We start from the raw sequence: 17,224 nt of genomic DNA on the forward strand, positions 1-17,224 counted from the left end.
TTGCCAAAAACTAAGTTTAAAGTATCAGATAAATTCCTTCACATTGTTCAGAGCTAATGCCTGCCAGCCCAAGATGTTACCTCTCCCAGGGGTACTTGTATGTTGCAAGGAAGCAATAGGTGATGGCGAAATTTCAGCCATCTGCAAAGTAGATGAGAACAGTCTGTGAATTTAAAAAGACTCTTCTCAAGTCCTGAAAACACAGCCTGAAGTTGGCTACTAACTTTATGAAAGCATAAGGCTAGATTTGCTTTGAAGTATTAAAATGTCCTATCACATTTGAACATAATATAAAAACCTTGAAAACTGTGCATATCTTTTGATTCAACAATCTCACTTCTATGAATTAACCCTGGAAATTGTCAAGAATCTTTGTTGAACTCTTTGCCCAAAATTGAAACCAATCAAACTATCCATAAAAAGGGATCTCTTATGATTAATGATCAAAAATCATAATGAAGAAAAACATTTATTGGCATGGGAAAATTTTTCCATGATTGCATAACTGCATAAAACGAATATATAAAAATATAGATGAAAGGAACATATAAACATGAGAGAGCCCACATGCACAGAGATAGACATAAATAATCATTTATGGTAGAATTATGAGTGATTTTGTTTTTCTCTTTGTGCTTCATTTTATTCTTCAAGTTATCTTCATTAAATAATTTTCAAGTTGCAATTAAAAGAAACTATAAATTGTTCTTAACTTTAGAGAAGGAAGCCAAATTGGTTGAAATAACAAACTATTTCCCAATTACTGAAGGCTTGCTCCCCTCCAGGAGCTTGCAAGTGGTTTTCAAATTATTCTAACTACTATTGCTACAAAGAAAGTTATTAAAAATCTAATCAGCAAGGGTTAAACTAATGGGACTACAGCTATTTACAAACACTATAATTTGGTTTTGCAAATACTGCTTGTCTAATGCATGAAATAACAGTAACAGTCAGTTAATTCACATATGTACTTGAGTTATTAAATAATTATAAACAGATCAAGATCTTTATTTATATATAGGGAATCTGGAGCTGTACTTGGACAGATTGTGCTAGAAACTAAAATACCATTTTAGTACTTACAGTTTTAAAAAGGAACATGGGGAAGTATAGAGCAAACAAAGTTTTAAAGTTCAAGTAAAATGACAAAATTAATTTGTGCCTTAAATAATTAGGTATGGGTCTTGAACTAGGGGGAAATACTCAATTAAGGTCAATAAAATTGAAAGGAACTTCAAGTTTCACACTTAATTTCCAAAGTGTCTGTATTAAGAAAGAAAAAAATGTTATTGCATAATCATCCATATGTTACAAATGTTAAAGAAAGAAAAGGACCGATTGGATAGTCAACTACTAGAGACACAATCTTGTAATTTTAAAAGACTGTCTCCTCTGATAACTACTCAGATTTTTCCTATATTTATATACGTGCAATATGTAAATACATACTCAATAAATATTAACACAGTGGCAACTCAGACTTAGTAGAGAAACATTTGCAATGGAACCTCCAAGTTCTAGTACTTTTTACAATTTCAACACTAAGCTTCGTTTTCAAGTAATAACTCTATTCTTCTTGAAATTGTTTTCCAATACAATAATTTCATCATATTTCATTTTTAAAACCATCTATTCTGGGGGCCAGCCTGATGGCTTAGTGGTTAAGTTGGTAGGCTCTGATTCAGCAGCCGGGGATCACAGGTCCAGATCCCAGGTGCGGACCTAGCACTGCTCGTCAAGCCACGCTCTGGTGGCATCAGACGTACAAAACAGAGGAAGACTGGTACAGATGTTAGCTCAGAGCCAATCTTACTCACAAAAAAACACAAAAAACCATCTATTCTGAAAAGCTTAACTTACATATGTAGAAAGAAAAAACCTACCAGTAAAAGTATACAAGTAATTAAGAACTAACCTCCAGAAAACACAAAAATACTAAAATATGAAATATGCAAATATACAAACTAGAAGCAAGCTTATCATTTCATCTATCTTTAAAGGGACACTAATAATACATCTATCGATATATAACTTTTCCTATTCTAAAATTACGACAAACTTGATACGAAAAAGAAATCCTAATCTCAGGAAAGCAACATGTGGCATTTTTTAACTTTATTACCACTTTGTTGGCTCTCTATCCCAGAGCAGATCACCTCCAACGTTAGTACTCTGACCTTATAGAAAAGTGACAGATAAAGTTTATGGTGAGAAAAAATGAGTTTTATGGGTTTCCAAAAGGGAATTCTTATGACACTAAAAGCCATATAATAATATTGATTTGATAACCAATTTTTTTACTGCCAAATTACAGACTTAAGATTTCTGGAAAAATATCCAAGTGAATTTGTAGTAAAACACAATAAACTAGAGGCTTGAGCTCATGACAAACGGTCTAGAATCTCTTTGCAAACTTTAAATAAACATATGAAATGACTTTCTAAATCAGGTCTTATTTAAAGTGTTCAGTATCCCAGGATTTACCTTTTACATTGGGACTGACTGACCCTCCTCCTGACATTTATCAAAAGTCAGTTATAAGCTTGCACCTCTCAGAACAAATAATTTCCATGCCTGTTTCTAGTTTCTTCTGTCTTAAAGGCAAATGTACAATGTACAGAAACAAGGATTATTTTCTTGTAAAATCATCCTCAAAAATCAATTAGAATATTCAAAAATATTCCATTCTCACAAATGAAAATAAGTTGCTTGCTGAAATGACAGTCTTCCATTTCACTGCCTTAAAAATTAAGCTGGCATGGATAATAAAAGTGTTTTCTGACTGGATATGCTTGGCATTCAAATATTTTTAAAACAAATACTAATCCATAATTAGATTTCACAGGCACAATCTATAGAAAATAGAATTTGTTTTTATTTTTCTGAGACCAATATTAATGATTTGATTTTATAAAAGTTGTAACAATACCATCACTTGCATAAAACTATAAACAAACCTGCAGATGAATCTTTACTATCCTTTTCGGTCTGATTTTCACCATTCATTCACTCAGAAAATATTTTTTGTGCCTACTATGTGTCCATCATTGTTCCAAGTGCTTGCAGATAAATTAAGCAACAAAGCAATGTTCCTGTTGTCACAAACAATTTCTTTCTAATTGGAGTAAAAAGATGATCATCAAGTCAATGTACATCAGATGGTGGCAGGTGCTATAAAGAAAAATAGCACAGGGTAACAGAGGAGAAGGGTGGCTGCAGACTGGGGCTGGAGGAGGGTGGCATTTTATATAGTGCTGTCAGAGAACACCTCACTGGTGATGAGACGACATCTAAACAGAAACCAGAGAAAGAGAGGAGGGGGCTCTGCAGATCTGGATCTAAAGCCTTCCAGGCAGCAGGCACAGCAAGATCCTGAGAAGGAACATGCTTGGCATGTGCAGAGAGTAGGAAGGTCTGGATGACTGCAAAGCATAATCAAATTTACTTTATTTAACAAGCATTTATTAGATGATTATATTCTAAAAATTAGGCTAAGTGTTTTGTGATATAAATATGACCCAAATATAGTTTCTGGCCTCAGGCCTGGATATAATTACAATACAGAGTGATAAATGTTATTAAACATTTGAGCCGGGTCTCAAAAAGAGATCAACAGCAAGTTCTACTTCAAGAAGATGAACCAAGATCCCAAAAAGTAGGAGAGCCAATATCCCCACTACAAAGAGTGAAAGAAATGCGTAGATACTCTTGGCCCACTCAACAACTATTCAGCTCTTCTCTCCTTTTGCTTTCTTCTAGAATTCAGGCTAAAATACTTGATGTCCCAGCTGTAGGGAAGGGAGGCATGTTCCATAGTCTTCCAAAATGATGTAGGTAGAAAGAAGGTTCAAAATTGGAAAACACCATCTATTGGGAGCCAGGACGCTGCAGCACAACTCTGAACAAATCAACAATCCACAGGGCTTTTACTTGACCCACCCCAGGCCTCTGGGATCACGCCCTCCTTCCAAGCCCTTCTGGCCCTGCCTCCCTCTTCTTCAACCTCAACTACCTTTAATATATCTTCCATTCTTCCTCTGAAACTCAGCTATCTTAGAGTCATTCGTCTACCCAAAAACCTATGATTAATTCTACAGAAGAAAGAGAAAATTACTTAACAAGAAACAAGACCCGTACAATTTGGTTCCAAGTTCCTTTTTAGCCTCTATTCCTGTCCTTCTCACAGACACATCATTACTCCAAACACAAGAGACTCCTCGCCATTTTTTCAAACATTCCATACACATTCCCACCTCCAACCACTGCTAGTGCTGTTTCTTCTTCCTGGAATCCTTTCACCTTTACCACCTATCAAATTTGTACAAATAGTTCAAGACTCCATTCAAATTCCATGCCATCCATGAGGGCTTTATGTCAATTGCTCACCCATATTCAGCCAGTCAGAAGTAATTACTCCTTCCTCTGCAGTACCACCAGATTTGGCTTATACCTTAACTAGAGCAGTTACCACATCCCACTTATACTATAGTTATATATTGAGAGACACATATGTACCATATAATACATATGTATCTTGCCAACCAGATTTCAATTCCATGGCAGCAAAGTTTGTGTACATTCATGTTTATATCTATGCATAACCCAGCAAAGTACCTTGTACACAAAAGGCATTCAATTAATGTATTCTGAATTCTCATCACAGGCTACAATAAGACTTCATCTTACAAAAGAGGGGGAAAAAAAGAGGTATTCCTGGATTGAAAGTTACAGCATCATCATAAAGTGAATTGTCCAAGCACTACTACTGTATTCAGCTATTCAAATAAGTTCCAAGTCATTGTAGATATCATTGAACAAGATGATAAAGACAACAAAAGTAAACTACAAGTGCTTATTGGGCAGCATAAAATAAAATTAAAAAGAAATGGAGAAATGCAGCAAAGCATAAAGCTATCTATATTAGGAAGCATTACCAAGGGATACTAAAATGACTCATTTAACAAATATTTACTAAGAGCCTACTATGGGCAGATACTGTACTGACTGCTGAGAATACAAAGGTGAAAATAGTAAGACATGGCTGAACTTTTACAGGTAATATTTTTATGTGCAAAATGTTGGCATACAAATTATTACTTCTTAAAGTATGACCAAAAGAGCAGCTTAAGGGCCAAAAGAGACTGACTAGCAATACCCACTTCTAAGTCCAGATTTAGGAAACTTTCTTCCCTAAATTGTGATTATGTAGGAACTCTCTCCCAGGACTGCTCCTGAATGTTAAAAGGGCTTCCTTTATTTTCAGTGACTATAAACTGCTCAGATAGAAAATTTGAGTTCCAGATACTTGAATACATTCCCTGCTCTGAGATAAGTTCTATCCATGCACAGGTTGTTTTAGTAATTAAGGTACAAACAGCCCTGCCATCATGAATGAAAACGGATAAATTATTATCCCTTTATTATTAAAGTGGTGCTATCTAGGGTTGCTGTATGTGAGACACTGGAGAGTTGTTTGCCCTGTCCTCGGAGATCAAAATAACAGAAACAGAACAGAGATATAACAAAGGGAATTTAGGTTAGACATTAGAGGAGTTGTGAGGCGCTGATTCACACTACCAACTTACAGTCGGAGCCACTTCGGCTGCAGTTTGAATGAAGAGGTAGCCTGCTTTCTTCTGAGACAGTTCAGGGCAAAGCAAACAGATGTGAAAATGACTTAGGGCTTCTTTTGGACATGTTTTTCTATTTGCATTTGTATTGAGAAAATATGAAGCTGTCACTCTAAGAATTAGAAGAAATAATACACCCAAAATGCCATCTAGGATAAAATCTGATTTAGTGTGCCCTTAGCCATGAAAATCCTATGAAGAGCAGCAAAGCATTGTCTGACATAGCGCAAGAAGGTGAGAGGATGGTGCAAAAAAGACAGTTCTGCTCTACACAGGGGCGCTAGGAATCAGAATCCTCTCAACGGCACACGTAACAAAAGCCATGAGGGTACCAAGGATCTAATAACTCCTTCCTGCAAATCAACATCAATAATACAAATTATCAAATGACTTGTTCATTTTATAAATAAATTCAAATTGCTTATTTCTTCAAAAACTGAGATCTTAATATACGGATACTACAAAATATCCTTGTTTAAATAACAGTCTGCGCATAGAGTTAAAAAGAAATTATGTTTGTCATTTACACATGGAATAATGTGCTCCAGCCAAAGCAGTGATACTAAGTCATTTTGAGGAGTTTCCCATAACCTTTGTAACAATATCTTCCACTCAAAACAACTTTGACATCCTTACATTGATGTCCCCTTAGCAATAACAAAGAATTCTATAAAACTTAGTCCACAACCCCTCACAAATTAAAAATATTACTGTACCCTTTATACGCATAAATGATTTATACCAACAATATGAACAAATATATTTCTTAATATTCATTCAACAAGTGTTTATTGAGGGCCTACACCTAGGCACTGTGCTAAGTGTAAAGACAACAAGATCACCCAATTACAGTTCTGTCCTCAGTCACAGAAACATAACCTTACAATACCAAAACATATTTATTGGATGTCAAAAAGAAACCAACAGCAAGTTACTATATAAACCAAGTACCCAGAAAATTCAAAAGTCCAAGCAACTAACTATAGAAAAGAACTGAAGAAGTATGGCAGATAACTTTTGGATGGTTCACTCAACACTCATTCCAATTGCCCTTCTCCACGCTTTCCTCCAAAATACAGGCAGGATGGTTACAATACTTTTATCTCATTCTAGAGGTAGTTATGTGATACACTTTTGGCCAACGAGATATAGGCAGAAGTCCCTATGAGTAAGGCACCCCTTTCTAAAGAAAAAGAGAAAGCTCCCCATGAGGAGGCTTCTGAGTATCCTTCACTTTCTTCCTGCTTGAAAGTAAACACAATTTCTAGAGGTACAAAAGTTACCTGTGAAATGAATGGCAAAAATTATGTGCAAAGGCAAAAGCATGGTGAGGAAGGAAGATGTTACCTGGGTCCCTGACGGCACTGGGTACTTGTGAACAAACTGCCTCCAGACTTCTTACAACATGAGACAAATAGAACTCTTACTCATTTAAGTCATAGTAAGATTTTCTACTACAGTCATGTGTTGCTTAACAACTGAGATATATTCCGAGAAATGTGTCATTGACAAGTTCGTCATCATGAAAACATCATAGAGTGTATCTCTACACAAACCTAGATGGTATAGCCTACTACACATCTATGCTATATGGTGTAGCCTATTGCTCCTAGGCTACAAACCTGTACAGCACATTATTTTACGGAACATTGTAGGCAACTGTAACACAATGGTAAGTATTTGTGTATCTAAACATATCTAAACATAGAAAAGGTGCAGTAAAAATACAGCATAAAAAATAAAAACTGTATACCTTTATAGGGCACTTATCATGAGTGGAGCCTGCATGACGGAAGGTTGCTCTGGGTGAGTCAGTGAGTGGAGTGGTGAGTAAATGTGAAGGCCTAGTACATTACCGTACACTACTGTAGACTTTATAAACACCGTACACTTAGGCTACACTAAATTTATTAAAAAATTTCTTTCTTCAATAATGTTAACCTTAGCTTACGGTAACTTTTTTACTTTATAAACTTTCTAATTTTTTTTTTAACTCTTTGACTCTTTGGTAACAAGACTTAGCTTAAAACACAAACACACTGCACAGCCATACAAAAATATTTTCTTTCTTTATATCTTTATTTGGTATACTTTTTCTCTACTTTTAAATTTTTTAATTTTTTTTTTACTCTTTAAACTTTTTTGTTAAAAACTAACACACAAACACACACATTAGCCTAGGCTTTAGGATGACCCTAACCCTTTAGGATCATCAATATCACTGTCTTCCACCTCTACATCTTGTCCCACTGCACGGTCTTCAGGGGTAAGAATATGCATAGAGCTGTTATCTCCTACAAGAACAATGCCTTCTTCTGGAATACCTCCTGAAGCACCTGCCTAATGCTATTTTTGAGGATGTGTCACTTTTCAGAAATACGTGTATGGTGGTTTGCTTGGTTTGTTTTTTCCATCACAGATTTGCTTGTAAGCAAATAATGGACCATGAATATTCCCCTCTATTAATGAAAACCTTCCCATGTTGCGGTTCATGTCTTCAAACATTTTAAGGAGCTTGTTGAAGTCTGAAAAATCTGCTAAACCTTTCACTGCAAATTTCCTTGGGGCTGCTGCTTCTTTTTCTTCTCCTGCAGTTTCCTTTTCTCTTGCCTCTTCTTCAGCTATGCATTCCTCTTCCAGTTCCAACAACCCTTCATTAGTCAATTGCTCAGGAACCAGCTCTGTGAGCTCCTCAATGCCATCCTCGTCCACACCCAGGGTAAGTTGTTTGCCATCTGAACCACAGCCTTGTTGATTTTTGCAACCTCCTCATCCTTGGCAAATCCTTTAAAGTCATGGATGAACCTCTTGAGTGTCTTCTTCCAGATGCCATTCATACACTCCTTGGTGACATCATCCCAAGCCTAAGCATAGATGTTGTAATCCTTCTAGAATTGCATCAGTGTCTTCTCAGTGTCTCAGTTGTAGCAATAGCCTGGGCAAGGGTCCTCCTCTGGTAGTAGGCCTTAAAAGTTGCTATACATTTCTACCCATTGCTTGGATCAAAGAGGTGGTGTTTGGAGGGAGAAAAATCACTTTGATATCGAAGGAAGATCACCAGTAAAAGGAGGATGTTTGGGAGCATTATCAACAACAAGCAAAATCTTGAAAGGTATGTTGCTCTCCAAAGAGTACTTCTCCATTTCGCTGGCAGCAATTCAAGAGGGCATCTTGGAAGAGGAGCTGGGTCCTTGACTTCTTATTGCTCCTGTAGTATACTGGTAGTGTGTGCTTACTGATATGCTTGAAGGCCCTGGAGTTCTCACTGTGCCAGATCACAAAGGGTTTCAATTTGTAGCCTGCAATATTGTCCCCATACAAGACTGATATCCTGTCCTTAAAACCCTTGAAACCCTTGAAACCCTTAAAACCCTGCCATTGACTTGGTTTCCATAAGGATGAAAGTTCTTTCAAGCAACTGTTTCCAGAATAGGGTGGTTTTATCCACACTGAATATTTGCTCTGGCAAGTAATTTTCCTCCACAATCAGCTTATCTAGAGTTTCCAAAAATTATTCAGCTGCCTTCACATCAACACTCACAGAATCACCACTCACTTTCACATTATGTAACGAATAACAATTCCTGAATTGTTTAAGCCACCCAGAGCTAGTAGTAAATTTAACATTGTAGTCAGGTCCGGCCTTTTCTTTCAACATCACTGACAAACATTTTGCTTTGGCTGTCATTGTCATGCTGTTGAGGGATACACTCTGTGTCTGGTCTTCAATTCAGGTCAGTAGAAGTTTCTCCAAGTCTGATACAGGTGCTTCTCGAATTTTTGTTAGTCTCATTGCCTTCAATGAAGGAGATCCTTTAACAGCTCCCATCACTTTGTTCTTGTTCTTCAAGATGGTAGCTATCATAGAACAGGACATGCCTGAAGGCTGAACAATAACCATCACTGATTTTCCACCTTCATAGTCCTTAATCACTTTTCATTTCATTTCCAGGTCAATCACTTCATGTAGCCCCTTCCTGGCAACAACAGCAGTGGATTTTGTACAATTAGGGGCCATGATGAACAAAACAACATGAGATTAAATCAAGTACAAGAGAAATTATGCAATCAAGAGATACAGTAAACACAAGATGTACGAGGCTGCTACCAGGATAACACTGTGTACTGTTTTACAGTAACTTTTTTTTTAATAAGTAGAAAGAGTATACTCCAAAATAACAATAAAAAATATAGTATAGTAAATACAAAAACTAGTAACATGGTGGTTTACTATCAATATAAAGTATTGCGTAATGTACATAACTGTATGTGCTGTACTTTTTTTTATATGACTGGCAGCACAGTAGGTTTGTTTACACCGGCAAGTTTCTCAGCTTCATTTATCACCACAAGCAAGTGACATGAGTAATGCATTGTGCAAGGAAGTTACAATGGCTATGACGTCACTAGGTGACAGGAATTTTTCAGCTCCATCACAATCTTATGGGAGCACCATCCTATATGCAGTCCATCATTGAGTGAAATGTTGTGATGCGGCACATGACTATACTTGGAGCCAGAGGCATTTTTACCATTAAAAGGAAACTACAGCAAAGAGGAGATATTTAAGTCAGACTTTCTGTAGCTCTTCCTTCCTTGACTTAAGATACAATCTAGTCCTTCCCAGCTAGAAGAAATGAAAACTATTTTGAATGTACAATTCCACTATTTTCCTACAATTTTCAGTAATCTAGATTAAATAAACACGTTCTAATTCCTCCATGGAAATCCATTTGTGCACAGTCATTACAAGATTTTTATTTATCTTCCTAACTGAAACCTTCAATTCCCAAACCTATACAATAACATTTTTATAGTATAGTATATATCATTCATATATGTAATATACACATACAAATAAATAGCTGAAGGTTAGGAAGAAAGGAATAAGGAAGGAGAATGGAGAGAGAGAAGGAAGGAGGAACCTAGCTTATTTGAAAATGTATACTTTCAAGCTGAAAACCATGTTTTCAATTGTGTGAGCACTTTAGAAAACAGCTCCAGAATAAATCAAAGACCACAAAATAACAGTATTTTTTAAATAGGAAAGACTCCCTCCCAACTTGAAATCAGTGATTCAGTTTTTGAAAATTTCTCAAACTTGAAAAATATAGATCCAAAGAATATTTTATGTCCAATTTACCACTAGCATTATTATATTATTGTGATAGTCCATCTATCTCTAATATCTCCCTAAGGTAATAATATCTCTCTATGTAAGTTTCTGTTGGAAACTTTTAAACGTGCACTGTTCCTGGGATAGTTCCTATTGTACAGGGCTGAAAAGATTCATTAATTTCAATCACCATCAACTCCATACGCCACATATACTTTTTCTGCCTTTTTGTTCAAATATATTTCACTGTGGCCATTCAAAGGAAAATTACACATTCCAATAACATTTGAGTTCCTCTCAGTTACCCTTTCAGTGGTTCAGGGTAATGATAGAGTAAAGAATCGTGTTCTTCACAGGCTCTCCTTTTTTTTTTCCATTTGGTAGAATTTCAGCTTGCAATCTCCTGTGCCAAAAAGCAATGGGTAATGTCTAATACTCTTCTCTAACAGTAGCTTACTTTGGAAGAAAGGGGAGTGAGAGTCAGAAGAAAGCAGTTTCATTCCCAGCTTTTAAACAGTCTTAACATATGGGATAAGAAATTGCTTATCCTATTTTCCTAAAATAGAATTATGGAACCATAATAGGTCAAGTGGAGGAAAAAAAAGAAAGGAAAAAGAATTAGAAATTTTTCAACTATCTCTGAATATGGGTAACGGCTAAAAGCGAAATTATTGAAAGTTCTAGCCCTAAATTCTCAATGAAATCAGTCAAAAAAAAAAAAAACACCTATACATTCAACCTAGGACTTATACATTCCTTGGAATTGTTCACAGGTAGAGGTTTCCTCTGTAAAATAGATAAAAACTACATTCTCTTCTTCATGAGAGTGTAAGAACAGAATAAATACGGATGGTAAGCATAATCAGGTAACATAAATGCCTTCATTTTAAAACCAGCATTCAAAGACAATCCATATGAACTCAAAAGGATATTCAGAGAATGGCAAGTCTCCTTTGTTTATATCATCTCACTTTCAATTTCATCTGCAGTTATCTCCTTTAAAACAAATATTTCTAGGACCCTTACATGATATGAAGTTCTTTTTCCCAGGCTCCTTTTATTTGGTTATCTTTTTAGGTGCACTAAAGATTGAGTTTACAATAAACTGAACAGACAGCGTACAAAAGGCTTTTAGAACTATACCATATGGTCCAGGGAAGGGAACAATCTGGACGATCCCCATTTCAATCTGCAAGCTTGTCCACCTCTATAACACATTATACCACTGTAATAAAATATTAAGATGGAAACGTAAAAGTGAAAATAGTCTATCTTTAGCATTACCAGGCAACCACACTTCCAAAAATGTACTGATAAACTTAATAAACATTTACTTTATTTTATATTCTGAAATTTTGGTATGCAGCACCAGGCACACAAACCTAGGCCACAATTCACTAGAAACAATATTTCAGCAGGGCTATGTGTGGGTATTCAACTTATGCTTCAGAAATTTGGAAGGAAAAAAAACAAAACACTTTTACAGGGGGCATATTGGCAGGAGCTGATGTAACAGATGACACATTCTTGGAAATCAAATAAAAGCAATAGGGAAATACCCATTGTTGCCTGATGAAGGCCTAATCACATGGACACAGCTGGAACCAATGTAGATCATTCATTAATAAAATTGTATTGTAGTAGCCACTTTTTGATGCATTTCAATTGCTGCTGTTGCCAAATCTCTGAATTTCTTTGTTCAATGTTAGCAAGATTATTTTAATGGGAAATATGAGAAGATTTAGGATGGGGGAAAAAAACAACAACAACCTGCTCTCATGCTAAAAATGCAACTAGCTCAAAAAGCTAAATGTCACTTTACCTTGCAATCGACGTACACTATCAGCAGCTTAAAATATGCAGTGCAAACCTGAAAATGGGGAACTCATATGGTACTATGGATAAAAAGTGAGCAGTGCGAGATGCCGCAGAAAACAGGAAATACTTGTGAAAGCATTCTACAGGATGATAATATATAATGTCGGGCAGGGGGAATTAACATATATCAAAAATTGGGGGGGGAATCAAAATACTGAATTAACATATACTCTTTCATGCGATACTCTCTACTGAATTTTAACACTGAAGTACATACCATATGCTTAAGGAAAGATCACTCATATTTTTGACCACATCAACTTAGAAATCACTGTCATTATATGTTACTAATATTTGATATCAAACAAGATATTCAAATCACCTACCTAGGAGTTATGGTTAAAATCTGTACTGATATTCAAATGAAATAAAATACTAGTTATAATTATAAGCATGCTATTTAATATAATAAAATAAGATCCTAGTAAAAACAATAAATTTAGTACCTATCCAACTTTGCTGGCATCCCTTAATAAATTTATTTTTCTATGTTTCTACAAACATAATGATTAAGTTACTCTACCATAATTCCTGCAAACTATATAATATCAAACTATAAAGATATAGGAGTTTTAATATGTGTTCTGAATTGAACAAAACTACAGAAAACATTACCTGGAAAAAAATGAAAAATTCAACAGCATTTACCAAAAAATGTGCTCAAACATTATAGCTCTTAAATATATTTCTACTACGCCTCTGTGTATAGTTAGAATAAACAAATAAATAGGACAATTCATGTTGCAATTCCTAAGTCACTGAAAGATATATTCCTACCACAGAAAAGATAAAGGGCTTAATTGCAAAAAAAATTACACCAGTGGAGAAAATGTATTTAAAGTCTGTGAAAAGTATTTAATATACAATAAACATTCTTCAACATATGTGAACATACAGAATGAAAGAGCTTTTTGTCTGTATTATCTTTAACCACCAATTCTAATATTATCAGACCTTGGCACAGAGGATTCAAGACAGACATTCATGCACTTAACTGGACCAAGAGAAAAGAAGACAATTTCACTGGCATTCCTTCTCAAAAATGTCATAATTCTCATCTTAAAATGTTGACCTAAAGATTTAATTAATATAACTTAACAGGCCTCCCAACCAGATTCATTGTAGCTGCTCTGCAGAAAAAGCCACTTAAACACAAGTTTAAAAAAAAAAAAACAGCACTGGGGGAATGAGGAATCATAGCATTTATTACATGTGCATTATACACACAAAGCAATTTGAGTATTTGTTTGTTTTGTTAAAGTAATGAGCCAATATGTTGCTGAACCTGCCTTGAGAAGGAGAGAAAATAGCAGGTGAGTTTATTTAATGCATACTTTTGATATACCTGTTCTACGAATCCTTTTAATGATTTTAAAGCATTTGCTAAATTAAAAATAAATCTGTAAAAAAAAACTGTTAGATTGCACAAGTTTATCTTAATGTATCCATAACACATATATTTTCCAATATATATGGCATATAAAAATGTTTCACATTAATAATTCTGACACGAACCATTGTTTACTTTCTTTTCAGTCACATTTGTTACACTGCTACAAAAATACATCAGTTTTTCCTCCCAAAGTGATTTTCTTATTGCCAAAAATCATTGACAATTTTTAAAATAACAATCAGTCAAAATAATATCAATCTCCTCCTAAGAAAACATATTCTGCTTATTTAACTATTCTTATCTTGATTGAACAACACTAATTTTTAAAATAGATCACTAGAAAGTAAATTATTTGTTTTTGCTTAATACAACAGAAAACACATTTACATTTTGAGGAATATTCTACAAAATTTCATACAATGCTTGCTCATAGTGAAAATCTAGTCTCCTGCTCAAATCATCACTTAAAAACCATAATGCTACATTTTCACACCCTTTGTAACAGTAGGTCACCAATAGTAGGTCTCTATAATTTAGAGATAATTGAGAAAGTTAAAAATACTTCTGTGTTTTACCTTGTATTTTAATTTCAAAGGAAAAAATTTTAAATGCACATCCTTATATTTAATGAAAGTTCGCTTGGCTTATCTATCAATACTTATCAGACATTCTAAAAATGAGTATTCAATTTGTAAAAGATATGAACTGACCCTGAGTTTTAGACAAAAATAGAAAACAATGACAGGATTTTTGGTCTCAACAAGAGATATCTTGGCATAAAAATCCATATAATACAAGCAAATATCACTCAAGAGTTTCCATTCAAATAATAAGCTGTGAAGCAAGACAAGATTCCAACCAATCAAAAATACTAATGTCAACATGTCCAAAGTTAGCAATATTCAGAAGAGTTTTCTGAAAAGAGTGGCAAAAATGCAACTGTGAAGGAAATCTTTAAGAGAGCAGGAAAAGGCAAATTTAGCACAAGCTTCTATAGAAACAATGCCATTTACTATATGTGGAAATTGTAAGGAGAATGATGTTTCTATTTAAGAAAAAATATTTTTTCATGATGGTGGTCTACATCAAGAAAGAGGAAGACGAGGAAAAGAAATGGTGTAAGGAGGAAAGACTAAGGCTGCTTGCCTTCCTTCGGTGATGCTGGGAGGGTAGACCCTCTGCCTTATGAAAACCACTGCCAGAACCAAGCTACACAAAACATTTTGGCTGCCAGCCTAGAACAGTGCCAGGCGGTTTTTTATTTTTGTGCTAGACTCCCTCAATTGAGACAGTGTGGGATTGTCACTTTGATGCACACAGAGAACAAAGAATAACGTAGTACTGAGGAGGGGAGTTTTTTGTCCCTTTAAAGTTAGGTTAGCACTTTGTTTGCTTTGACAGGTCTTGAAAAGACCCAAGAAATAAAAGTTATGCTGAAGAATGGATCAATTGCCTAAAGAAATTAGTGTAAGTACACTGTTGTCGACAGTTTAAAAACCATGTGAGAGATTAACATTTTAAAAAATCAGACTTCAAAGGGATCCAAGTCATATACTTACCTGTTTAAGAGGCCAGAGACCAAGAAGTACATGACTCACGATCACATAATCTTATTTAAAATCTGATGGTATGACGGAAGGCCATAAAGTCTGGCTAAAAAGAACTAATATAACTGTTATAATTTTTAGGTCACTATTTAGAGGCAACTGTGTCAGCTACTATTCTGACCTTGATTTCTCCAAAATTAATCTTATTACAAGACTATAACATTAGAATATGAATATTTTATGCCTTTACAGAGAAAAAGGTCATAAACGATCAAAAATGTTTAAAGGATTAAACCACAAATCATCTAGAAAGTTGCCACAGACACAAACAGGAAAACCGTCTCCTCTATCCTATTCAATTCTGTACTAGAAGCAAAGCTAACACAAACGAGAAAGTCAAGTGTGTGCTGCTGTAAGCTTCAACTAAATATTCTACCTGAATCTGGTGACTAAAAACACCAATAAGCCATTAGCTCCTAGAGGTATGACCTTTTCTCTCTAATGCACAAAGATAAGTAAAGGTAGCGGTCCATTTTCTACAAACCAAATGAAAAGAAAGAATGAACTGTGACAAGCCCAGATCTCATGCTGGCACATTTTACACCAAGCTCAGCATCATCTAGAAGCAGTATGCTTCTCCCTGCCAATCAGGGGGGAAAAACGTTGTGAAACTAATACAGCGTTGATGAATAGCACTAAAGGTCTAGTAGTCCCTTCCTCCTGCACATCTCTCCTGAATCAGCTGTTAAAAGAAGACCAACGGCTGTTACAGAAATAGCAAGAACTAAAGCACTTGCCTCAGATGTTACACATGGAGGCATGGAGCATTTACCACCTGAGCCTATCTAATTTCCCACAAAACGATCCCCTGCCCAGTTTTGTTCATGACCACAGATTCTGATAGCAAGTCACGATCAGTGTTGGGAAAGGCGGTGGGGGAAGCAGAATGTGGGGAACAAACCGAGTGAGAACAGTGGCCAAACTTCAAACAATATACATTTCTCTTATTATTCAAATTAGTGCCCGTGCACAATACTTTGAGACGACAAAACCTGTGGTAAAGGTTTCAGGTACAATGATTTCCTCTGGGTGGCAAGGGTAAGTCTGCCACATAATCAAAGAAAGCATTATTTTGCTCCTCACTGTTCTCCTTTCACATTTCCTTTCTTTCCTCTAGCATATACTGCTGATGCCATTACCGCGTGGGACACTGATAGTTGTAGGCGAGGCATTCATGTATTGCCAAAGTAGTCCAGAGAATGATGCCTGGCTGGCTTTAGTTCAACAAGGAGTATAAGGCAAAACCAGGAAGCAAAAAGAATGAAAGGTGTGGAAGAAGCTGGGCAATAGCCTGCTTTTTCTATTTATTAATGATGCAGACGAAATGGGGGAAAATCTAGAAAAAGCAGCCAAGCCAACTGAATTACAAAGAAAGATTAAAGGAGTTACATGTGTATAACTTGGCCGACAACCAAGGAGCAATATGAGAGCTGTCCACAACTCTCCAAAGTATATACATAAAATGAAGAGTGGGAAATTTTTATCTACCATAGAAGTGTGTATATGAAGTAATAATGAGATAAAATAAAAATAAAGAAATCTGACTTCAAGCAGCAAAAGAAGTAATCTGGTAAAACTTAAGAAAGCCTGCTTCCTTCTC

The 17,224-nt window shown here is 35.5% G+C and overlaps 1 protein-coding gene across 12 annotated transcripts in view; it reads right to left on the reverse strand.

The window, feature by feature from the left end:
* GTDC1 (glycosyltransferase like domain containing 1) overlaps window positions 1-17,224 on the reverse strand; it is a 397,164-nt gene that overhangs the window by 280,219 nt on the left and 99,721 nt on the right. The gene's annotated exons all lie outside the window — the stretch shown is intronic.

This window comes from Equus quagga, chromosome 4, assembly GCF_021613505.1.
Source record: "Equus quagga isolate Etosha38 chromosome 4, UCLA_HA_Equagga_1.0, whole genome shotgun sequence".
Lineage (NCBI taxonomy): Eukaryota > Metazoa > Chordata > Mammalia > Perissodactyla > Equidae > Equus > Equus quagga.